This window comes from Sciurus carolinensis, chromosome 8 (assembly GCF_902686445.1).
Source record: "Sciurus carolinensis chromosome 8, mSciCar1.2, whole genome shotgun sequence".
Taxonomy (NCBI): domain Eukaryota; kingdom Metazoa; phylum Chordata; class Mammalia; order Rodentia; family Sciuridae; genus Sciurus; species Sciurus carolinensis.
This window is the reverse complement of record NC_062220.1, coordinates 87,312,826-87,339,763: the sequence shown is the minus strand read 5'-3', so window position 1 is coordinate 87,339,763 and position 26,938 is coordinate 87,312,826. Positions and strand designations below refer to the sequence as shown.

The 26,938-nt window shown below is 39.1% G+C and overlaps 1 long non-coding RNA gene across 1 annotated transcript in view; it reads right to left on the bottom strand.

Annotated features, from left to right (window-relative positions):
• Nucleotides 1-21,871: 21,871 nt before the first annotated feature.
• Nucleotides 21,872-26,938, bottom strand: part of LOC124990706 (uncharacterized) — a 36,267-nt gene continuing 31,200 nt past the window's right edge. Inside the window, exon 5 of the long non-coding RNA XR_007109792.1 lies at nt 21,872-22,636. This is a non-coding gene — a long non-coding RNA (uncharacterized LOC124990706). The remainder of the gene's footprint in view (nt 22,637-26,938) is intronic.

Below are 26,938 nucleotides of genomic sequence, written 5' to 3'. Positions count from 1 at the left end.
TTCATTACAGTGATTTTGTATTTTCTAATCTCTTAGCAGTATAATTGAATATGGTAACAATGTCTTCTAGACCAACACGTATGCAAGATATCAAACATTCTTTTTTCATCAAATATCTGACTAGGAAAATGGAATAAAAAAAGTATGATAGATTGGAACAGTGTTGAAGAATCAAACAAAATCAAATTCAAAAATATCAGAACAATGTTTATTACTCTTTTTTTCCTTTCCTTTTGTTCTGAAATGATATTACTTGCTCCTGAAACAATGAATCATTTGTCATCTGCATTATGCTCTCTTCCAAATAAAATAGCTAGGGAGAATAGATGTATGGACAAAAGATTTCTTGGGTCTAAAGACACGTGAGGACAATATACCTAAGACTGGTGATTAATAGCAGTTATAGAAATGTCTTACTTAAGTTTTAAAGCCCCCCCAAATTTACCATTTGTTCACTTGGGTCATAAATATGGAAAAATAAGTTATTTCTCTGCATGGCTTATTAAAGTAAAATGACTTGGTTTTGTTTTCAAAATGTGCACTAGTAAGGAATATTGGATATAGAGTCATGAGTAACCTATTTATTTTTTGCAGTTTATACTCATCCAACAAGTCATTTATATTTCTGTATCAGAATAAAAATGTATTCTGTATCAGAAGGAGAGAATTCCAAAATGAGAGAATTAAGGAACTTCAAAAGATTATAAGATATGGGCTTTCTTGATATGTGTACTACAGGTTAGGTAATACATTTTTTAAAAGTCTTAAAAATATGCATGCCCTTTGCTGGTAAATGGATGGATCTGGAGACTGTCATGCTAAGTGAAATAAGCCAATCCCAAAAAATCAAAGGCTGAATTGAATGTTCTGTCTGATATGTGGATGCTAACACACAAGGGGAGGTGGGGTGAAGGGAAGAATAGAAGTTCATTGGATTAGACAAAGGGGAATGAAGGGGAAGGGGGGATGATGTAGGAAAGACAGTAGAATGAATCAGACATAACTTTCCTATGTTCATATATGAATACACGACCAGTGAAACTCCACATCATGCACAACCACAAGAATGGGAAGTTATACTCCGTGTATGTATAATGTCAAAATACATTCTACTGTCATGTATAAAAAGAACAAAAAGAATGCATGCTCTCTGATCTAGTAACTTCACTTCATGAAATTTATAGAGATGTATATACATTTACATCATAGCATCAAATTGTCAATAGCCTAGGTGTGCAACAGTAGATTACTAAAACACTATATGGTATATCTAATAATTTACAACCTGCGAAGTCCTATTTGCTTATATGGAAAAATGTTCATTTCTTGTCAAATAAACAAAAATGGCTGAGGAGATGGAGCAGAGTTTGTATGAGGCCACTTTCCTAAGTTCAAAACAGAACTATGTGTGTGCACACAAATGCACATGAAGGATGACAATCGAAGCATTAGCAGTGCTTGCAGAAGGCTCCTCTTGGCCTCGCCTCTCCTCCACAGCTTTTTCACTTCAGTGGCTGCTGCAGGAGGAAGTGGCATAGGTCTAAGATGACAGTGTCTCGCCTCAGCTGGAAGGAGGCTCTCATTGTCCTGCAGGGCATCTATACTGTCTGAGCAGTTAGAAGACCAAGGGGGTTCAGGTCCCATGCGGTGACCCTTGAGTGATAAAGAAAGGAAGCTAGTGGATAAATATTTCAGGTATAGTATGCTAGCAAATGTTTTATAACCAACTCTCTGGCATACATAGGTCTGATTTGTAGTGTTCACCATTTCTTTGGTGTAAATAAACCCATTATGGTCAGTTTCAAGACACCAACTTGATATTACTAAGCACAAAGGTGGTGTTATAGTTTGGATATGAGGTGTCCCCCAAAAGCTCACATGTGAGACAATGCAAGAAGGTTCAGAGGAGAAATGTTTGAGTTTTCAGGGTATTAACCTAATGAATTAACCCCTGATGGGATTAACTGGTAACTAGAGACAGGCGAGGTGTGGTTGGAGGAAGTGGATAATTGGGGGCGTGGCTACGGGGTATATATTTTGTATCTGGAGAGTGCAGTCTCTCTCTGCTTTCTGATCACTATGTGAGCTGCTTCTCTCTCCCACGCTCTTCCACCATGATGTCCTCACCTCGAGCCCTGAGAAATAGAGCCTACTGTCTATGGATTGAGACCTCTGAAACCATGAGCCCTCAAATAAACTGTTCTTTCTCTACAGTTGTTCTGGTTGGGTCCTTTTTGTCACAGCAGCAAAAAAAGCTGACTAAAACAATTGGCAAGAGAGGTGCATGATAGGTTACACCATGCTGGGTCAAGCAGGCACCAGCACACTACTGGACAACTTCATCTCTTCCATCTCTTGAGTGGACAGTCTGAAACACATGGTTCGAGTCTCCTCAGGTGATAACCAGGGAGATAAAGGCCTGGTTACTCAGAGTGGTGAACAACTAGACAAACTGCCCCTGAATTGCCTTCCTCTCTTCCCCTGCTGCCCTTTCCCTAAAACTCCATTCTCATTTCCTGGGAGCACTTCCCAAGAGAAACAACCTGCCCTGGACCCCTTGTCTCGGGGTCTTCCTGGGGAATCTCAAGTAAGACAGATGTTTCATGGGGATATGACAGTTCTGGATAGTTTGTATTTTTTTAAGTTATGCTATTTACTGTTCTCAAATTCTTGCATCACACTTACATCATTTTTAAGGACAATAAATGGTAGGTAAGCCTGGTGCATGGCTGTAGTCCCAGCTACACAAGAGGCTGAAGCAAGAGGATCACTTGAGCTTATGAATTTGGGTCCAGCTGGGGCAACACAGCAAGATCCCATCTCTTATGAAATGAAATGAAATAAAATTCTGGGCCAATTCTATATACCATAGTAGTGTCCCTTGTAAATTGGAAAACATTGGACAATTTAGCAGGAGGTAGCTAACTCCATGCCTGCTGGTTCTATCATCCCATGACGGCAGATACAAGGTAAAAGGGGGAAGAAAGGATGGGACCAAAGCAAGGATTAAAGAGAAAGTTCAATTCTCCATTCCCTCTTTGTTGTTTCGCTTATTTTTTTTTAATCCTACCAAGAATCACATATAGGTATCCCCTAAACAATAATGAAAATACTAGCTACAGACAAAGAAGCTGATTCACAAAATTTAATGAGCAGAAAAAAGACTTTCAGCATACTATTCAGAGTTAGAAATAATCACTATAGATAACTGAGTTTTAAAAAACCTACCTGCTGGGCTGGGGAGATAGCTCAGCTGGTAGAGTGCTTGCCTTGCAAGCACAAGGCCCTGAGTTTGATCCTCAGTACCACAAAAAAAAAAAAAAAAAAAAAAAAAAAAAAAAAAAAAAAAAAAAAAAAAAAGTTATCTGCTAATGAAGAAGCAATGTTATTTCATTATTTTCAGGAATGGTTTATTCCAAGAAAATCTCCATAGAGATCAAAAATCTTACAATTAGAAGAGAATTTAGTTAAGCATTAAGATGGGAAAAAAAAAGGTAAAAGAATCTATAGCAATTTCACATGGCCCAGGAAAAATTTAATAGAACAAGTATTTATATTCACAACATTTTAAGAAACACATATAATAGTATTAACTCTAATAAGCATGTGTGAAAACCAAACATGGAAAAAATAATAATATTTTACTAGGGATATGAGTCTTAGAAAAATGGAGAGAGTGCCACACGAAGGGGATTGGAGACCTTAACCCAAGTCCTTTGAATCCCTTGGATGAGACCAAAGAGACCTTATCAAACCCTTATGGTTACACTTCAGGACTTTTCAGCCTATCTCTTTCCCTTTTGCTTTGTCTGGAATCTGTCTGTGTGTATGTATATGCGTATGTTCAGAGAGAGAGAGATTTGGATGATATAGATAAATATAAATGGAGGTAGATACAGTCATACATACATGCACACATACGTACACACACATACATGTATAGTCATGAGTTATTCAACAATGGGATACATTCTAAGAAATGTGGTGTTAGGTGATTTCACCATTGTGTAGATATCACAGAATACTTATATAACTAAGATGGTTACACCATTAGGCAACATGATCTTATGGGACTACTATTACATATGTGGTCCATCGCTGAATCATATTACATACACACATAGTACACATGCCATATTCATGTATATATGTACACACACACATATATGTACACGCACAAGAAAAACCTATAACTGTGGAGAGAAATGCTCTCAGAGGCTTATAAACTGAATTTATGGTAAAATTTCTTTTCTTTAAAATTTCTATGTTCTACCAAAAGACTGTTTCATAATTGCTTTCATAATCTAAAAATTATTTAAAATCAATTAAATTTTGTTGTCTTTAATCACAGTAAAAATGTATTTTAATTGAATTCAAATGGAATGTGCATTTAGCACCTCAGGTCTTTATACCTAAGTTGTCCCATCAGGACTGTTACTGCCCACCTGGTGGCAATCATCAAAATTCAATCATCTAGTGGGAGGTGCTCCTGGGAGCAGCTTTCTAAATTCAGCCTATTTCAGTGGCAGCATCTGTCACAACAGGGAAGCATAACAGCCCTGGAGCTGAAATGGAAGCATGACTTAGCAATATGTAGCAGCTTCAGGGGCTCTAAGACACAGACTCAGCGACAGAAAGCACGGAAAGCACCATCATTCTTCCCTTGGGTAACTGGAGAGTTCCTGTCTTACAGACACTGTGCCTCAGGTGCTGGTTTGAATTTTCCTTTGGCCTGGAAGAAGCTCAGAATCAAATTGTGTCACATCTTTTCCAACTCCACATGACCTTAAATGTGCATTTTGGAGATAATTTTATTTGCTTATTCATACTTTCTCTTTCAGTTGTCTATTTTAACTTTAATGTGTTATTCTGAAGTATTTTGCATCTTTACATAAATGTCTAAAATCATATCTGGAAGAAAAAAAAGGACGCAAAAATTAAAAACTAACAAACAAATTAAATGGAGTCCAGAACATGCTGTGTTCCCTCAGGGGTTTTCCTGAGCAGAGCATTGCAAAGGAACATTAAATGGAAAGGAGATCGGGTTTCTAAATATGCTCTTCCTCTGTGGGGTCAGAGTCAAGTCACTCAACTTGTCTGGACCTCAGTCTATGCAAGATTTGCTTTCTTTCCTAAAATTCTTGAAACTTCTTGTCCTAGTTTCCTTGTCTTGTCAGAGTCATAAATATTACCTGGCACCAAGTATAGGTGATGAGGTTCACTCATTCAATAAACTATGTATAGGGCTATGTGTTACAGTAAAAATCTTCACACTCTTTACCCTGGACCCAACCCCTCTGAATTAATTCTAGAGAGTTTCTTGACAAGATCTCTATCAAGACATTTATTGCCAATTCATTCATCATGGCAAAAAAAAAATTTTTCGATACAATAAATATTCAACTATTTAAAACCAGGATATGAACTTTCTCAATGTAATTTGAAAATTATAAATACTAGGAGGATGTAGACATATGAAAATGAATTTATGTATAACAAAAATATTTCTGTTTGATAGGAATATTTCTATTTGGCAACATAGAAATATTTTAATACATAGGATACATATATAATTATATACTAATAATTAAATTTTATTAAATTGTATTCAGAATACTAGAAAGGAGTGCACAAGAATTTAAATAACTGAACTTGAAGTAGAGTATTACATGTACTTTTAAGTATGCCAGAAAAAGTTAAATGATCATTGCAAATATTAAATTACTAGTTGTTTTTAACTGTTAGGTTCAAATTCAGGGATAAACTTTAACACTGGCATATCTTACTGCCCCAAAATGTGTTCAAACCATAAATTCTTCACCCATGGATCTAATAATTATACAAGAACATTTCAAGGTAAGTTACTGCCTCTCACAGTTTTAACAATGTCAGTCTTATTTTGGCTTTAGTAGAACTAAGTTATTTTCCAAGAGTTCATTTGCTTCTATCTGCTTATTCTTTACTGTAAGTCATAATTCTATGTTTTTGGCAAAGTAATCATTTCCATAGCAACCAACTGGAGTGTCTCAAGGATAGGATTAAGAATTTAAGGAAGTAATAAGCAGGAGCAGATGAAGTAATAAAAATAATCATGATGCTTGTTCCCAACAAGAAAAGAAATAATATTAGGATGAAAGTATATCCCATGGGTCTTTTTCTTTCAGAATTATTTCAGTCTTCAAAAAACCACATCAAGCCAGTCGTGGTGGCACATTTCTGCAATCCCAGTGACTTGGGAGGCTGAGGCAGGAGGATTACAAGTTCAAGTCCAGCTTTGGCAACTTAGCAATACCTTGTCTCGGACTGAAAAATAAAAAGGACTGAGGATATAACTCTGTAGCAAAGCACCCCTGGGTTCGATCCCCAGTACCAAGCACATATGAACCACACAGTATATATTCTTTTGTGCCTATCCTCTCACATTCGGTCATATATATATACATATATATAGACACATACATATGAACTTGGTACCGGGGTTTGAACGTTGAAACCAGGGGTGCTTTGCTGATATATATATATATATATATATATATATATATATATATATATATCTCCAATGGTGAGTGGTGATATATAAGATATATATATGTCATATATCGTATATATCTCAGTCCCTAGGCAATCTCATTTACTACTATATTGTGGACCACTGTGTGCCTTAGAGGTGAGGAGGAAACTAATGGAATCTCCATAACACTCTGATTGTGTACACTTCAATTGTATAGAAATACACATCGATTGCACATAGGAAAGAAATTTATAGGTATATATAAGTTATAGCGTATAGTACAATACAGAAATAAAGCTAAACTGTGTACTTTTTCTTTCCCAAACAAAAAGAATTCTTGGGGATTAGTCAGAAAAAAGCAAGCTGTTTGAAGCATTGATTTAAAGGAAGCAGGGATTAATATGTTCTACAACTTTCCGAATAAAATACATTGTGGAAAAATAAGAAATCTAAAAACATATTAATGAAAGTTGCTTACACTGCCTATATCTGAGGCAAGTTTGATGTAATAAAGTCATGCCTAACCCAAATGCTGGACTTATATCTCACTGTTACACATTTGCCCTCAGGGCTCTGTGCTAAATGTCCCTATGCTCTCAACAGGTAAAGATAGCAGACCAACATGCAGTTGGCCAATTCTTGTGAAAGTTAGTTCATCAAAAGGCCAGAAAATGGATTTTGAATATTTTTTTCATTTTGTTATAACCTACATTCAGTGAGATACATGGACCTGACATGCGCAATTTGAGGAACTTAGACAGATGTCAAATGAGGAGGTCGATGAAGTCAGCACCCCAACCAAGACAGACAACATTTCCATTGCCCCAGAACATTCCCCTGTGTTTCAGCCCTCCCCTCTCACCCTCACTGAGGCAACCACTGTTCAGGCTGTTTTCATCTCAGGTGAATTATACCTGCTTGAAAATGGAACCACACAGTGTATGTTCTTTCGTGCCTGTCCCCACACGCCCAGTTAGTTTTTGAGATTCGTCCATGTGGTTGCATATCAGTAATTTCTTCCTATCACCAAACAGTATTTGCTGTATGAATATGCATTGTCGTTTACATCTATGGATGGCTCATTTATGGTCAGTCTATATAATACCAATTGTAAATCTCAAGTCAGCCTTCCCATATGACCTATACTTCCTCTCTCATCTGATTATCCATATATTGCATTTTTAAGGATTAAAATGAAGTCAAAAATCCCATTCATTGTACTGATAGGAAAAGCCAAAATGAGAGAATTTTTGTTAAAGCAATACATTTTATTGCTTTCATATTTATATCTGGATTACTAGCTGAGCTCAGTACAAAGCAGAGATTTTCTCTTGATTGCTTGAATGAATACAGGGATTTTAGTGAACACAGCAGTTATTTCAGGGTGACAAGAGGGCAAATTTTGTGGAGCAGGTAAAGTGATTTGGACATCCATCCGCTCCACCCCCTTTCCTTGCTCCCTTCTTCTCAGGTCCTTCTCGGGACAGGGATCCTGACTTGTCTCACATGGCCTTGATTGCAGCTGGCTGTAGCAGATGGAAATGGGTCTAATAAGTTAATTCTAGGGGTTAGATAATGAGGGCTTAAGGGTTTTTCCTTGCCAAAGGGAATTTACATTTTAAAGGGGTCTCTTGCAAAGCAATGCCCAGCTTGTAGAAAGTAATCAATAGATATTATTTCCATTCCCTTGAAGAACCAAAGTTATGAGACTTTAAAAGTTAAATCAGAGGGCAAGAAAGACATTTTCAAACCTGGAGGGACTTGGTAGCATCTATTGAACTCTACTGAACACTACTGATGGCATTATAAAACAGCCAGCATGCATCCTTCTTGCCATCAAATAAAGACATAGAGAAGAATAAGACACAGAGGGGAACCCCATGTTCAAACACCCCTTAGTCTTCCTTCACTCAAGCTGAAGTTACAACTATGTGTAGTCTTTCACATACGGGGAGGAACAGGATTTTAAAATATGAACCCATGTTTCTTTTTTCCCCAAGAATTCCAAGCTAAACTCAGACTTTCTCCCAATTAAGGCAGCAGAGAAGGGTGTGTGTGTGTGTGTGTGTGTGTGTGCGTGTACACATGTCCTTTAAAATGGGTTTCAATGACAGAAATGCAAGAGAATAGAAAAAAGACACTGAATTTGTCTTAGTCCATTCATACTACTATAACAAAATACCACAAACTGGGTAATTTGCACATGATAGAAATTTATCACAGTTCTGGAGTCTGCAGAATCCAAAATCAAAGTGTTAGCCTTTGTTGTCTGGAAAGGGCCTTCTTGCTGTGTCCTCACATGGCAGAAGAGACAGAAGGGCAAAAAGGAACTTAAAGTAGTTCCCTCCTGCCCTTTTATAAAGTATTAATTAATTTTGAGGGCAGAGTCCTCACAACTGAATCACTTCCCCAAAAGCCCCACTGCCTAATCATACCACAATGGGGATCAAGTTTCAACACATGAATTTTGGAAGACATTCAGACCATAGAAGAGTTTCAAAATAGACTTGTGTTAGTCAGCTTTCTGTTACTGTAAAAATATCTGAGATAATCAACTCATAAAAAGAGAAGCTTCATCTTGGCCTACAGTTTTAGAGATTTTAGTCCATGATTGATTGGTCCCATTGTTTGGGGGACTCTGGTGGAAAGCCATTGGCACAGTTAAGCTACTCACTTCATAGCCTGGAATGAAGGAGAGAAACAGGAAGAGGAAGAGACTGGGATCCCACTGAGGCAGGCCCCAATGACCTAAAACCTCCCATGAAGGCCCACCTCCTCAAGTTTCCACCACAGTGCCATCAGCTGGCCATCAAACCTTTGACATGGATCATTGGGGGACATTCCAGCTCCAAACTCTAGCAAATAGTTTGAAACTACAGAAATAGTTTGAGATAAGGCATTTTTGAGTTTCAAAAGCCTGTATTATCAGAATCAAAACCAAGATTCTTAATTAAGAGAAGCAGGAAGTTTATAATATAATAGATAATTATAAGTTATAATTATCCCCAGATTTGTAATAAATACTTCCCAAAGGAAATGCATTCTGAGGGAGGAGGAGGAGGAGAGCTATTTAGACCCTGGTGCATGTTCCAAAGGAGCCACACCTGTTCCTGCCCAAGTCTCTGGTTGGGTAGACCCTTCTGATAAGTTTGGGGGTCTGAGAGAAATGGAGAACTCCCATTCCTTAGAGACTCACAGAGTGGCAGATCCTGCAGCCATCCCCCACGCTGGTGTAGCAGAATAGTTCCAGAAGGTGAGCCTCAGGTGGCTTCACTCCCAGCAGAGTATCTGCAACTCTTTGTTCCACCCCAGTGCCACAAGTGAAATCAGCTTGATGCCACCATAGCCTCTGTATGTCCAGCACATGCCAGGAAGCCACTCCAGAGGTGCTGGATGAAAGGTTCAGAGACCAAATTAAGACAGTCAGATCACACAACTTACCAAATCAATTCAAAACATATAGCAACAAACAGGGCGAGAAAGATGGGGTAGGGTAGTGTGCTTTACAAAGCGTATAAGCCCCCTGGCAGGAGGACCACACCACTTGACACCTGATCATACAATAGATGCTTACAGAGGTCCTATCAGCTTTGCCTGATGGTGCTGTGGCTACAAGGACCATAGACGAGAAAAGAGGCCCAGGGGACACAGGATGCTCAGAACCAACACAGACCCTTGTTTTGTAGGAGAAACACAGGCATGTTACCCTGTACAGCTGCTAGAGCTGTGTCTCACCAATTAGCCTGATGGACAGCTATGAGTTTTAACTAGCAGAGGGTACTTAGAGTCTGAATGGATGTCACCAATGGGTAGCTAATTCCAGACTTCATGAATATGGAGTGTCATATGCCTCACATGTATTTGGTATATCATGATGTGGACCCTCTGCTGCCCATGTACTTTGTGAAAACTAGGTGTTTCTTAGTTCTGTCTCTCTCTCTCTGTGTGTGTTCAGTGCGCATAGGCCTACTTACTTTATCTATGTTGAACAAGTCCTACAAATTGCTAACTTCCTTATCTACACTTAACATGTCTTATGAGTGTTATCATCCCATTTCTATTTTCTGTAATAGAATCGAATATTCCCAGACATTAGAGTAAATACATATTCACCCAGCACCCTTCCCCAGACATGGACATGCCACAAGGTCACAAATAATACTTATGGGATGGTCAACAAACCAGAGGATAGTCACCTAAGAGACTAATAATCAGAGACCAGGTAAGAACTGGGACATCTCAGCAGAGGGTGTTGGAAGTTTAAAATCCAGAGACTCTCAAAGAGCCTTGTAAAACTTAGATGCAACCTAGGGATGAAGAGAGGACAGAGACATCTGTACTTTGAGTTTACCCTACTCTGATTATGTTTACCACCACTAGGAGGAGTGGGGATTCTGGGTCTATACTGTTCAAGACGGTTGATGGTTTCTCAATTTGACACCCTAGATATAGAACATTTCTATCATCTCAGAAAGTTCTTCAGGACAGCACACTGTGTTAGATACAAACCAGGTTATGGAAAAATAAGTCGCATCCCTGGAAGACCTAAGCTTATGGACTGACGTTGTTACCTGCAGTACATATCAACATGCATCATGGGGGGCTGGGGAGATAGCTCAGTCGGTAGAGTGCTTGCCTTGCAAGCACAAGGCCCTGGGTTCAATCCCCAGCACCACAAAAAAAAAAAGAGAAAAAAAAATGCATCATCTCTGGGGTATCATCAGCTTTACTTTACTGGTTTTAACTCCACTTTCCCTTTTTTTTTTTTTTGAAGATATAGAAATAATCTTATCCACTCACTTGCTTCCACTGAGTATGATATGTGTTCAGGGACCTATGCTTTCAGGATAGCTAGTTGCTGAAAAAGGATTCATCAGAGTAGACTGAAATCAACCCTGACTGGGGTTCATATGCCAGATAAGGTGGCACCTCAGGGACTATAACTTTTTCTCTGATCAAGAAGAGTCATTAGGATGGGGGTGCTTAAACAGAGGAGGAACATGATATGATAGATGTCATAAGAGCCTCACCCTGGAGGCTGGCGTTGTGGCTCAGTGGTAGAGCATTTGCCTAATATATGTGAGGCACTGGTTCGATCCTCAGCACCACATAAAAAAATTAAGTTATTGTGTTCAGCTAGAAGTAAAAAAAAAAAAAATTAAAAAGAGGCTTACTCAGGTTTCTATATGGAGAATTAATTGAAAGGGTATAAATGGACATAGGGGGACCTCATTGCAATAATCCAGGTGGCAATGATGGCTGGTTGTCCAGGGTTGTGGTAATGGAGCAGCTGGGAAGTGTTCCTCTCCTGCATAAACCTAAGGAGAGAGCTGTAGTGTCACTGACAGGTCACAACTGGCATATGAGGAAGAGGAGAACAAAAGAAGAGTCCATGTGCTTTGGCCTAATCCCCTGGAAGAAGGGCGTTTTCATTTATTGAGTTGGGAAATCTTGCAAAAGAATAAAGGCTGGCAGAAGTGTTTTGGAACATGCCACAATTAAAATGACCCTTAAATCACCCAAGTGGCAACATTAAATAGACAGCTGGAAATACTAGTTGAGAGGAGAGGACTGGAGACACGGACAACTGGGTATCACTGGCACATAGATGGCATTTACAGTCAGAAGACTTGGATAAGATCATTTAGGGAATGAGTAGGTGGGTGAAACTGGAGAGGAAAGAGGTCTTCAGACTAACCACTGAGGCATGCCAATGTTTTGAGGTGGAAATAATATAGAAAACTGAAAAGAAGCAATTAGCAAAACATGTAAACCAAGATCATGGGTCCAAGTGAAGCTAGTGAATGAATAAATGATAGGCTGAGGTTGATTGGTTGCTTAAGATGTGCACCAAGAATCGATCTCTGAGGTCACGGGGGCCTGGAGGGGATAGACTTCGGAAAATCATGGGGCAGAAAACCTAATTGGAATGTGTCTCAGACTCCCTGGAATGTCTGCTCATCTCTGTGAAGAATAAAAACACACAGAATTTAGCACATTGATAGAATCAATAGATGTTATACACTTGGGTGGACCAAGTGAAATGCATCATTGAGATAAATGTTTTCCACCTGGGAGACAAGAGCAACTCAAAACTAAACAAGAAAAATAATTAGACAATCAAGAATCTTGGGCTGGGGATATAGCTCAGTTGGTAGAGTGCTTGCCTTGCAAGCACATAGGCCCTGGGTTCAATACCCAGCACCACAAAAAAAAAAAAAAAAAAAAAGAATCTTGAGGCACCAACTAACTCTGAAAAGATAGCAGCTAAAGAGTCTTTGGAAATACCCAGGATTATTCATGCCACTGATGCATAACTTTTTTCTCATGTTAAATTTAATTCTCTAGCATTTAAGCTCTTGGGTTTTCAGATTTAGTCATAAACTGTAGCTGATGTCTTAAGAGAGATCACATTAATCAAACCAGGAGAGTCTGATTTGCCTCACTAGAAAGCCCTTGGGGTTTATATTGGTCAACATTTTATTGCTGTACTTTTTTTTTGGTGCAGAAGAATGTATAATTAAAAGCTCTGCCCCTTCCCATCTCATCAGAGGAAAGCTCTTCTGACCAGTGCTGGGTTTAGTTCTTCCTCATGCCAAAAGCTTGTATTTTTCTTCAGAAAAATTATTTGTAAATCAAAGAAACTAATAATCCAAAAATTCAAGAAGTTGCCAAAAAAAGGATGAAAATTTAATCCATTTTTCTTTCCCTCCTCTGAAATGTTGACAACACTTCAGTTCTTATTTAAGTTCCTTTCATAATATTATTCTTTTTTCATCAGTTTTGGCCATGACCTCCTAGTTCTACTATAATAGATAAGTACATTATTACTTGTTACATTTTTTGTACCTGAAAAGTTCCCCAAAGACCCAGGTGCTAAAGGCTTCATCTCTAGCCTATGGTATTATTAGAGAGAAGAACCTTTAAGAGGTGGGGACTAGTGGGAGGAAGTTAGGTCATAGGGGGTGTGACCTTCAAGGGAATATTGAGACCTCCATAGCTTCCTCCCTTGCCGCTTTCTGGCTTCCATGTGTTGAACAGTCTTCCTCTGCTATAGGCTCCTGCCATGAGGTACTGTGCCGTCACAGGCCCAAAGCAAAAGCCAAGTGACCATGAACTGATTGATATCTCTGAAATCATGAGCCAAAATAAACCTTTCCTTTTTTGATGCTGATTTATTCATGGCATTTTTTGCAATGAGGGAAAGCTGACTAAAATAAGACTTTTAGAAGTGTCTCCAAATACATCTGTACCCTATCTCTCTCTTCGTCCAAGATTCAGCTCAAATACACCTGTACCCTATCTCTCTCTTAATCCAAGATTCAGCTAAGTTTCTACCATAAAACAGCATAGAATAGAAGAGAATAATGACTGCTAGTTGCCTCCTGATAGCCAGACCCCTTAAAAAAAGAGCCTCAGTTTACATTTGGACACACCACCCTTCAGCTAAAAGACCACAAACCCCACTTCAACACAGTAAAGGAAACAATTAACAATGTGAAGAGAGCCAGACACAGTGGCACACCACCTGTAATCCTGGCAGCTTGGGAGACTGAGGCAGGAGGATAGTGAGTTCAAAGCCAGGCTTAGCAACTTAGTGAGGCCCTAAGCAACTCAGTGAGACCCTGTTTCTAAATTTTAAAATATATATATATATATATATGAAAAGGCCTGGGGACGTGACTCAGTGGTTAAGTGCCCCTGAATTCAAACCCTGGTACCAAAAAAAAAAAAAAAAAAAAAAAAATGTGAAGAGAGAACTCACAGAATGGGGGGAAATCTTTGCTAGCTACTCTTCCAATGCAGGATTAATATCTAGGACATATAAAGAACTCAAGAAACTTAACAAACACACACACACACAAAAAAAAAAAAAAACTCAATAAATGGGCAAATGAACTAAACAGATGTTTCTTAAAAGATTAAATGCAAATAGTCAACAAATATATGAAAAAATGTTCAACATGATTAGCAATAAGGGAAATGTAAGTCAAAACTACATGGACATTTCATCTCACTCCAGCCAGAATGGCAGCCATCAATAATACAAAGGATAGTAAATGTGGAGAGGATGTGAAAGAAAAGGAACACTTTTACACTGTTGGGATTGTAAATGTTGTGGTTTAGGTATTAGGTGCCCCCCAAAAGCTCACGTATGAAACAATGCAAGAAAGAGGTGAAACGATTAGGTTACAAAAGTCTTAACATAATCAATTCATTAATCCTCTGATAGGGATTAACTTGGTTAATGTGGGCAGGTGGAGTGAGGCTGGAGGAGGTGAGTCCTGGGGGGTGTACCTTTGGGTTTATATTTTGTCCCTGAAGTGTGGAGCACTCTCTTGTACGTGCTCTCTCTCTCTCTCTTTCTCTCTCTCTCTCTCTCCTTCCTGATTGTCATGTCTTGAGACAGCTGTCTATGGACTGAGACCTCTGAAACTGTGATTTTCCTCCTCTACTTTGTTCCTGTCGGGTCTTTCGATCACAACAGTGAAAAAGCTAAACCATAAATTAGGACAAGCCCTATGGAAATCAACATGGAAGTTCCTCAAAAGACTAAGAATGGAACCACCATATGACCCAGCTATACCACTCTTTGGTTTTTGGTCTAAAGAATTAAAATCAGCATACTCTGGCAATATATGCATGTCCATTTTTATAGCAGCACAATTCACAAGAACCAAATTATGGAATAAAACTTGTTGTCCATCAGTGGGTGAATGGATAAAGAAAATGTGGCTTATATACACAATTAAGTTGTCTTTAGTCATAAATAAGAATGAAATTGCCTGTGATCCGCCATTTGCCTGCCTCTCGCCTGTCCATCGCCTGCCTTTCACCTACCCATCACCCACCACCCAAGGTTTACCTCCCGATCGTCCGACAGCTGCCAGCAGACTGACCACAGACCTCCAGTGGAGCACCAACTGACTGCTGTTGCCTGGAAGTTCTCTGTCACAGTACCTGCAGGTTTGATTACATGTGGCTGCCGCCATTTTGAGACAACAGCCAGGCCCCATAGGACCCCTGGCCGGACTGACTGAGCCCCGTCTCCAGGATACCTCAGCCTGACAGATCACTCCCTGCCTCTGGGGCCCTCACATCGACTGACTGCTCCCTGCCACCAGGACCCCAGACCAACTGACTGTGCCCTATTACCGAGACCCCAGACCGACTGATTGCACCCAGCCTCCAGGATCCCGCAACCACACCAAACACACCCGACCTCCAGGACCCCTGCCTGACCAACCACACCCCGCCTCCAGGACCTCCAGCTGACCACGTACACACCCTGAACTGCAGCTCCCCATTTGCCAACACATTTGGAAGTCAGAGCAGCCATCTTGGATAAATCCTGGAAGCAGTAGCTCCAATCTTTAGGTGGGGCAAATCCCATCCTGAGACTCCTGCTGGAGATGTGAAGCTCATTTTCAGGTACCTCTCATGCATCAGGCTATTGAACACTGGGAGGTTTCATTACTATATGACTGTTATACTGTAGATTTTCTTTTTTCTCCTTATTAAAAATTTTAAGTTTTTATTTCTGTACTTTTCTTGCTCTCTTTTCCTTTTGTTTACCTGTCCCCTCAGAGTCTCTTTCTCCCTTTTTTGCATGCTAACATCCAATTTCTTTTGATTACACTCTCACCCTATTATCTAGAACTTCCATATATTCTTTTCTTATCCCATTAACAGCTACATTCTACATCCCTCTGCATCTTCTTTGTCCTCCATTAGAAACTGCAGACCTTATTGCAAATTTGTTTGTTTTACTAAAGATAATATTTGAACTCATTCTGTTTATTATGACAATATTGTTATTGTCCTCATAGGGGCTATTTGGTCTAGGATTGCATAGTGTCTGAATTGGGCACTGCTAATATTGATGTCCCCTTAAGGAAAAGGTTTTAGAAATCTATAGGGCCACTATAAGCCTATAGGGGGAAATCTGCAATACCCCAGATCTGCACTGCTAGAGGGGAAGATACATGAACAACATGAAAAAACAAGGGAAGAAAATGACCCAAATAAATCTAGATTCTATATTAATAGAATTCAACGTCAGTATGTTAGAAGAAATGTCAGAAAAGGACTTCAGATTATACATGATTAAGATGATTCATGAAGCAAAGGATGAGATAAGAGAGCAAATGCAGGCAATGAATGATAATACCAATAAGCTGAAAGAGCAACTGCAGGAGGCAAAAGATCATTTCAACAAAGAGATAGAGATTCTAAAAAAAAAAAAAAAAAAAACACAAATGGAAATCCTTTAAATGAAGGAAACAATAAACCAAATAAAAAACTCAATGGAAAGCATCACCAAAAGACTAGACCACTTGGAAGACAGAACCTCAGACAATGAAGACAAAACATTTAATCCTGAAAATAAAGTTGCCCAAACAGAGAAGATGGTAAGAAATCATAAACAGAATCTCCAAGAACTATGGGACATCATGAAAAGACCAAATTTAAGAATTAATGGGATTGAGGAAGGCACAGAGATACAAACCAAAGGAATGAACAACCTATTCAATGAAATAATAGCAGAAAATTTCCCAAACCTGAAGAATGAAATGGAAAATCAAATACAAGAGGCTTACAGAACACCAAATGCACAAAATCACAACAGATCCACACCAAGGCACATTATAATGAAAATACCTAACATTCAAAATAAAGATAGGATTTTGAAGGCTGTGAAAGAAAAACATCAGATTACATATAGGGGGAGACCAATATGGATAGCAGCAGACTTCTCAACCCAGACTTTAAAAGCAAGAAGGGTCTGAAACAACATATTTCAAGCTCTGAAAGAACATGGTTGCCAACCAAGAATCCTATACCCAGCAAAACTAACCTTCATATTTGAAGATGAAATAAAATCCTTCCATGACAAACAAAAGTTAAAAGAATTTACAAATAGAAAGCCTGCGCTACAGAATGTTCTCAACAAAATATTCCATGAGGAGGAAATGAAAAACAACAATGTAGGTCAGCAAAGGGAGGAACTTAGAGAAAAATCACTCAAAGAAGAAACCAAGCCATTATTAAAAACTAAAAATAAGCCCAAATGACTGGGAATACAAACCATATCTCAATAATAACCCTGAATGTTAATGGCCTAAACTCATCAATCAAAAGACATAGACTGACAGAATGGATTAAAAAGAAAGACCCAACAATATGCTGCCTGCAAGAGACTCATCTCATAGAAAAAGACATCCACAGACTAAAGGTGAAAGGATGGGAAAAAACCTACCACACACATGGACTCAGTAAAAAAGCCGGATTTCCATCCTTATATCAGATAAAGTGGACTTCAAGCCAAAGTTAGTCAGAAGGGATAAAGAAGGACATTTCATACTGCTTAAGGGAACCATAAATCAGGAAGACATAACGATAGTAAATATTTATGCCCCAAACAATGGCGCATCCCTGTACATCAAACAAATTCTTCTCAATTTCAGGAATCAAATAGACCACAACACAATAATTCTGGGTGACTTTAATACACTGCTGTCACCACTAGATAGATCTTCCAAACAAAAACCAAACAAAGAAACCATAGAACTCAATAACACAATCAATAACCTAGACTTAATAGACATATATAGAATATTATTGCATCCCTCAATGAGTGGATTCACTTTCTTCTCAGCAGCACATGGAACCTTCTCGAAAATAGACCATATGTTATGCCACAAAGCAGCCCTTAGGAGATGCAAAAAAACAGAGATACTGCCTTGTGTTCTATCAGATCATAAAGGACTGAGAGTAGAAATCAATGACAAAATAAAAAACAGAAATTACTCCAACACCTAGAGACTAAATAATATGCTATTGAATGAAACATGGATAACAGAAAACATCAGGGAAGAGATAAAAAAGATTCGTAGATGTCAATGAGAATGACGATACAACATATCAAAATCTCTGGGACACTATGAAAGCAGTACTAAGAGGAAAATTCATTGCATGGAGTGCATTCCAGAAAAGAATGAAAAGTCAACAACTAAATGACCTAACATTACAGCTCAAAGCCCTAGAAAAAGAAGAACAGAATAACAGCAAAAGTAGTAGAAGACAGGAAATAATTAAAATCAGAGCTGAAATCAATGAAATTGAAACAAAAGAAACAATTCAAAAAATTGACAAAACAAAAAGTTGGTTCTTTGAGAAAGTAAACAAAATAGACAAACCCTTAGCCACACTAACAAAGAGGAGAGAGAAAACTCAAATTACTAAAATTCACAATGAAAAAGGAAATATCATGACAGACACCACTGAGATACATAACATAATGAGAAGCTACTTCAAAAATCTGTATTCCAACAAAATAGAAACTACTGAAGACATTGACAAATTTCTAGAGACATATGCTCCTCCCAAACTGAACGTACGCAATTTAAACAGATCAATATCAAGCAATGAAATAGAAGAAGCCATTAAAAACCTACCATTCAAGAAAAGCCCAGGACCAGACGGATTCTCAGACAAGTTCTACAAGACCTTCAAAGAAGAACTCATTCCAATACTTCTCAAAGTATTCCAGGAAATAGAAAAGGAGGGTGCCCTACCGAACTCATTCTATGAAGCTAATATCACCCTCATACCCAAACCAGGAAAAGACACATCAAGGAAAGAAAATTTTAGACCAATATCTTTGATGAATATAGATGCAAAGGTCCTTAATAAAATATTGGCAAACCGTATCCAAAAACATATTAAGAAAATCGTGCACCACAATCAAGTGGGGTTCATCCCTGGAATGCAAGGATGGTTTAACATCCGTAAATCAATAAACGTAATCCATCATGTCAATAGACTTAAGGATAAGAATCATATGGTTATTTCAATTGATGCAGAAAAAGCATTCAACGAAATACAACACCCCTTCGTGCTCAAAACACTAGAAAAAACAGGGATAGTAGGAACATACCTGAACACTGTAAAGGCTATTTATGCTAAACCCATGGCCAACATCATTCTTAACGGAAAAAAACTGAAACCATTCCCTTTAAAAATGGGAACAAGACAGGGATGTCCTCTTTCGCCACTTCTATTCAACATTGTCCTCGAAACTCTAGCCAGAGCAATTAGACAGATTAAAGAAATTAAAGAGATATGAATAGGAAAAGAGGAACTTAAGCTGTCACTATTTGCTGATGACATGATTCTATATTTAGAGGATCCAAAAAACTCCTCCAGAAAACTTCTAGACCTCATCAATGAATTCAGCAAAATAGCAGGCTATAAAATCAACACGCATAAATCTAAAGCATTTTTATACGCAAGTGATGAAACATCTGAAAGGGAAATGAGGAAAAAAACTCCATTTGCAATAGCCTCAAAGAAAATAAAATACTTGGGTATTAATCTAACCAAAGAGGTAAAAGATCTCTACAATGAAAACTACAGTTTCTTTCATTGAAGAAAGAAATTAAGGAAGACCTTAGAAGATGAAAAGATCCCCTATGTTCTTGGATAGGCAGAATTAATATTGTCAAAATGGCCATACTACCAAAAATGCTATACAGATTCAATGCAATTCCAATTAAAATCCCAATGACGTACCTTACAGAAATAGAGCAAGCAATCATGAAATTCATCTCGAAGAATAAGAAACCCAGAATAGCTAAAACAATCCTTAGCAGGAAGAATGAAACAGGGGGTATCGCAATACCAGAACTTCAACTATACTACAAAGCAATAGTAACAAAAACGGCATGGTATTGGCACCAAAATAGACAGGAAGATCAATGGTACAGAATAGAGGACATGGACACAAACCCAAATAAATACAATTTTCTCATACTAGACAAAGGGGCCAAAAATATGCAATGGAGAAAAGATAGCCTCTTCAACAAATAGTGCTGGGAAAACTGGAAATCCACATGTAACAGAATGAAACTAAACCCCTATCTCTCACCCTGCACAAAAATCAACATGCAATAGATCAAGGACCTTGAAATCTGACCAGAGACCCTGCATCTTATAGAAGAAAAAGTAGGTCCAAATCTTCAACTTGTTGGCTTAGGATCAGACTTCCTTAACAGGACTCCTATAACACAAGAAATAAAAGCAAGAATCAACAACTGGGATAGATTCAAACTAAAAAGCTTTCTCTCAGCAAAGGAAACTATCAGCAATGTGAAGAGAGAGCCTACAGAGTGGGAGAATATCTTTGCCTCTCATACTTCAGATAGAGCACTAATTTCCAGAATATATAAAGAACTCAAAAAACTCTACACAAAGAATACAAATAACCCAATCAACAAATGGGCCAAGGATATGAACAGACACTTCACAGAAGAAGATCTACAGGCAATCAACAAACATATGAAAAAATGTTCAACATCTCTAGTAATAAGAGAAATGCAAATCAAAACCACCCTAAGATTCCATCTCACCCCAATTAGAATGGTGATTATCAAGAATACAAGCAACAATAGGTGTTGGAGAGGATGTGGGGAAAAAGTTACACTCATTGCTGGTGGGGTTGCAAATTAGAGCAGCCACTCTGGAAAGCAGTGTGGAGATTCCTTAGAAAACCTTGGAATGGACCCACCATTTGACCCAGCTATCCCACTCCTCGGCCTATTCCCAAAGGACTTAAAATCAGCATACTTCAGAGATACAGCCACATCAATGTTCATAGCTGCTCAATAATAGCCAGATTGTGGAACCAACCTAGATGTCCTTCAATTGATGAATGGATAAAGAAACTGTGGTATATATAGACAATGGAATATTACTCAGCTATAAAGAATAATAAAATTATGACATTTGCAGGCAAATGGATGAAATTGGAGAATATCATGCTAAGTGAGATAAGCCAATCTCAAAAAACCAAAGGATGAATGATCTCACTGATAAGTGGATGATGACACACAATGGGGGGTGGGAGGGGGGCAAGAATTGAGGAAGGAGGGACTGTAAAAAGGGAAAAGAGGGTTGGGAGGGGTGGGGGGGAGTGAAAAAATAACAGAATCAATCAAACATCATTACCCTATGTAAATGTATGATTACGCAAATGGTATGCTGTTACTCCATTTACAAACAGAAACAACATGTATCCCATTTGTTTACAATAAAAATAAATAAATTAATTTTAAAAAAGAATGAAATTATGTCATTTGCAGGAAAATGGATGGAACTTGAAAACATTACGTTAAGTGAAATAAGCCCAACTCAGAAAGTCAAGGGTTGTATGTTTTCTCTCACATGTGGAATCTAGAGAGGAATAAGGAAAAGAAAAGTTGTGAAAACTGATGAGGAAATCAGTAGAGTAGAGGAAAGGAACTTGAGGGAGGGAAGAGGGCTAGGAAAGAAAAAATACTAGTGAATGATGTTGGACAAAGTATATTGTTATATTTTGTGCATATATGAATATGTAACAACAAATCACACAATTATGCACAACCATTATTGTCAAAAAAAAGATCACAAGCCTCATTCTCCCTTGAAGCTATGTTGGCCATGTGATTAAGCTCTGACCAATGAGATAGAAACGAAAGTATTATGTAGAACATCTGAGTAGCCTTTCCAAAAGGAAGGGGCTCCTTTTCCACCTGTTTTATTCTGCTGCCTACAACTAGGATATGATATCCGGAGCACCAGCAACCATGTTAGACAATGAGGAGAAAGAACATGAAAACTGGAAGAGCCCCTAACCCTGAAGACCCAGGAATTTCATATTCCTTTTTTATAGAAAAGATGAATAATCTTCTAATCATAAATCACTACTTTGTGATTTAAATTTTAAATTTTTAAATTTTTGGAAGTTTAATTACATGATTTAAATTTTTGGAATTTGAATTACATGGAGACAAATCCAATCCCTACTGATTTGTGAAAACCTATACACTTTCACCACAGCACAGCATTCAAGACACAAAGCCTCTGTGTTACTGCTGGATTTATCACTCTTTATTGTCACTTGTTAGTGCTCCTTTGGACATCCTTTGAACTTGATGTCAGTACCAAAGTTTCTCAGTCTCTCGCAGCAGCACTGATTCATTGAAGGAGAACAGGATCTGGAGTCAGATGGTCAATCCTGGCTCTGCCTCTTAAACCTTGCTGAGCCTCACCTTCTTCTGTCACAGGGTCATGACAGTTCCCCGCCTGCAGGAAGATGAAAGGAGACGAGGCGTGAGACACGCAGAGAGGTGACTGGCATACGGCACACAAAGGCTTCCTCCTGCTCATTTGAGGTCTCTCTTGGGAACTCAGGTCAAAAATGAATTAATTGGTAACATCCTTAATTATTTCATGGAATCTACAGGAAACCTGCAACATCCTGGTTTAGAAGAATCTGAGTCAGGTTATCAAGTCCAGGGGGGCAGGGACCGTCTTATTTACTAAGGTCTCCCCATTGTCTACAGACGGTAAGCCCTCAGGAACGAATGAATGGAAACGTGGAGAGTTCCTGGCCCCAGCACTTCAATAGTACCCTGAACACAATCCAGGCTGGCTATAGGCCAGGGTTACGCCAAAGCCACCCATCGGAACTACATGAGGATCCCCTGAAGCCAGTGCCAGACCAGTCTCCAACGCATCCCCCCAGCCGTTTCAGGGTCCTTGAACTCTGCAAGCTAAAAGAGGGTACAGTATACTCAACCATCACAACCAAGCTGCAGGAATGGGAAGGAAGGAAGTCCTGGCTGGCGCAATAGAAGCAAGCGGCACAGCCGGCCTCACTCCAGGTACCCAGGGAAGAGTCAGTTCCTTTCAAACTTTTTTTCCTCCTCTTCTTGGGAAGACTATGACTGGGTGGCAAATTCTGTGCCCAGCCCCCAATTTACCTGCTCTCTTAAGAAGAACTCTTCTCTGCCTGTCCCAGAGTGCTTCTCAGTTAATTATTGAAAATTGCTATGAGGCACTTTACAAAATATAATATCCCTCTGGTGACTCTGGTAGATGCCTCAGGAGAGTGGCAGCATTTCCTCTCCTAACTATTTTTACAATTTGAAAGGTTTAATTGAAGCGCCAGAGCAATTCCCCTGGAAATTCCCTCCGAAGTTCTCTGTGATAAGCAGGAAACAAGTTTGAGCATCTCAAACCCCAGGTTTCGAGAAACAGGTGCAAGCCCTGCGCCCCACATTCCAAAGACAGCATCGGCATGACCTTTGATCCACTGTTGTTGATCCACCAGCAATTTTCAGGGAGCAGATTTTGCAGAGGAGGTGAATTTAGTATGTGTAAAAAGATCTGGAGTGCAAACCATAAGAAGAACAGGGGCCCCTTCCCCAGATGGGGCAGTTTTTATCCCAGTCAGAGTCCCCTTCCCCTGATGGGGTGGGGGTCCTCACCAGGGGGGTCACAAACAGAAGGCATGTAGGTCCCTGGGGACCACACACCATTCGGTCCTTCTTTGCTCTCTTATCTTCCTGGTCTTCTATGGACCTTCACAACTTTACTACTCAGTTTTGGGAAGAAAGACTTAAACATATTCCAATAATGGTAAGCCTTGAAAAATCATGCCAAGTGAAAGAAACCAAGCACAAAAGACCACTAATGATATGGTCCATTTATATTAAGTTTTTAGAATAGGCTAATCTATAGAGACAGGAAGTGGATTTGTGGTTACCTAGGGATGGGTGAGAGGATAGAGGAATGGGGAATGAGAGCAAAAGGGGATGAGTTTCTTCACTGAGGTGGTGGAAACTCTCTAAGATTGACAATGATGTCTGCCCAACTCTGAAAATTCCCCAAACCATTCAACCTTACACTTTCATATATAGTATGTGAATTTATCTAAATAAAGCTCCTACAAAAATCCTTTATGACTGCTTTTTAAAATCACTTTATACTTTTATATAAAACTTTGCATAATTCTTATTTCAATTCTATTCCAGAAAGAACACTCTGTGCAGGGTTGGGCAAGTGAATTTATTTAATTGACATAATTCAGAGTTTCCAACAGCTACTCCCGAGGATAACAGATTTTTAACTGATTAATAATGTTAACAATGACTCTTCTTTTTAAAAGAATTTCCATAGTCAAGGAAATTTGGAAATGACAGAGTTAAACAAATTTATGTAGACTCTTTCTGCTGGAGGCTTAGAGTTTTAATAGGCAGACATGCCTTGTGAATCTGTAAGGAGGGAGTAGGGCATTCATGGTTTACCAAACTGATTTAACCTCGAAGCCTTTCGTTACAGAGCGTCATGCAGAATCAGCCTCCCATCCTGTGTGCGCTGGTAAAAGCTGGTATCAGTCTTCAGACTCAAAAGGAACCCTGGAAACAAATCTTAGCATGCAAAAATTAATCACACAACTACCATTTTCATTTACATGTCCGCATCTGTGTTTTTTAAAGTCCAATGAAAACCACCAGTTTTGCTTTCTAAACTCTTTTCACTCTATATTTAAGACTTTTAAATATAAAGAGTGATTTATAATAGAAAGTACCTCTCTGGTGTAACTGGGGCTGCTTCGGTGAAATGGAATTTGTATTATTTTTTCTCCTGAAATAGAAAGGCACTCGAAGAACATATGAAAATCCTCAGTAATCCTTCTGTCCCTGGCCCGTGGGTCAAATCATTCTTTCAGAACTTCACTTTCTGCATTTCTCGGCAAAGATGTATTGGCAGACTAAACTGGAAAGCTTTCAAATTACTCAGACTTTATTAATTTTTACAAAATATGCTTTGAAGTATTATAATAAATCATTCAACGTCAATGGCACATTTGAAATTTGTGAGCATGTGTTTGGGGGCCTTGCTCTTCCTCACTGCCCTGTTCTTCCCTCTTTGCAACATTACGGAAAATACAGCAATCCAGGTTGACACCTTTCCCCTATCACTGCCTCCCTGCTTCAGTTCTATTGCCCAGACTCATTTAGAAATAACGATGTACGAGAGAAAGGAAGAGCTGGGAGCAGTGGTGCACACCTGCAGCCCCAGCTACCTGGGAGGCTGAGGCAGGAGGATTGGTTGAACTGAGGCGGTGGAGGCCAGTCTGGGCAACACAGTGAGACTCCAGCTCAAAAAGAAAAAGAAGAAAGAGAAGGAGACTATTGATGACTAAGTATAATAGCAGGATAGAATCTGAGAAAACTCTGAGGAAAGCATCAGGCAGAGAACCCTTAGACATTCACCTCAGGATGTCACCTATCAGTAGCTCTGTCTGGCAACTAGTGACTCGAATCACTTGTACAGGATTTCCCATTTTATGCAGCACTGTCATTTGCAGTATCTTACTTAATCCTCAAAAGAACTAAGAGAGAAGTCTCCCCTTTCCCTATTTTACAGATGGCAAAATTGAGGTCCAAAGAAATTAAGAAACAGATCAGATGTTCTCAGAAAATTGTACAACAATTTGACTCCAAACCTTCTGAAATCAAAAGGTAACTGTTAGAAAAACAGACTGGGAAGAAATTAGGGAAGTCCTCGAAGGACAGAGAAGCTTGTACTTTTTCCTTGCAGGTGGTGGTGGTGTTCATTTTTGTCTTACCTAAAAGTACACAGGTATAATATGCTCAAGTAAATGAATTAGCCATTTCGAATTCTCTTAAGAAAAGTTTCCAGTATGCCTAATTCTCAAATGAGTTCAAATAATCACAATAGGCATCAAATGTTTTAGTTGCCATTCCTTAGCCAGTCTTAGATGTTCATTGTGCAGTGAGTCTAGGATCTGTTTTGAAGAGGTCTAGAGTAGTTAGTCACCAAGGATACAAATAAACAAATTGCCAAACCCTAGGTCTCCACTTCAAAGCTTCCTATTGGGACAGGAAGCAATGTGAAAGATAGTTCTAAGTTCAGTATTGTATATTAACTTACTAATGTTGTTGATGCATATTAACTGATTAGGCATTAATGCCAGGGGCTGGGCAGTCAATCAGCAGAGAAGACCTGTCCCTACCTTTGCAAAACTGGTAGCCAAACACAGCAAAAAGTCCTGGCAAATTCAGCACCCTGTATTAAGGACAGATAAAAAGCATAGAGGGTTCTGACACACCTGTAATCCCAGCAGCTGGAGAGGTTGAGGCAGGAGGACAAGTTTGACTCCAGCCTCACCTACTTAGCGAGGCTCTAAACAACTTAGTGAGACCCCTTCTCAAAATGAAAAATAAAAAGGACTGAGAATGTGGCTTTGTGGTTTGGCACTCCTGAGTTTAATCCCCAGTACAAAAGAAGGAAGGGAGGGAGGGAGAGAGGGAGGGAGAGAGAGAGAGAGAGAGAGAGAGGGAGAGAGAGAACACAGAGGGCCATGGGAGTACCTCCCCTCAATAACTTAGGGCCAGGAGGTTTCCTTGGTGAGGTGACTTACTGGCTGAAGGGACAGGGGGAGTACAGTGGCATCAGGACTGGAAACAGGGATTCTAATCCTAGCTTTGCATTGGACTTACCCAGAAAGCTTTTAAAACTCCTGCTTCTAGATCCCACCCAGGCCAATCCCCCTGAGTCTCAGTGAATGAGGTC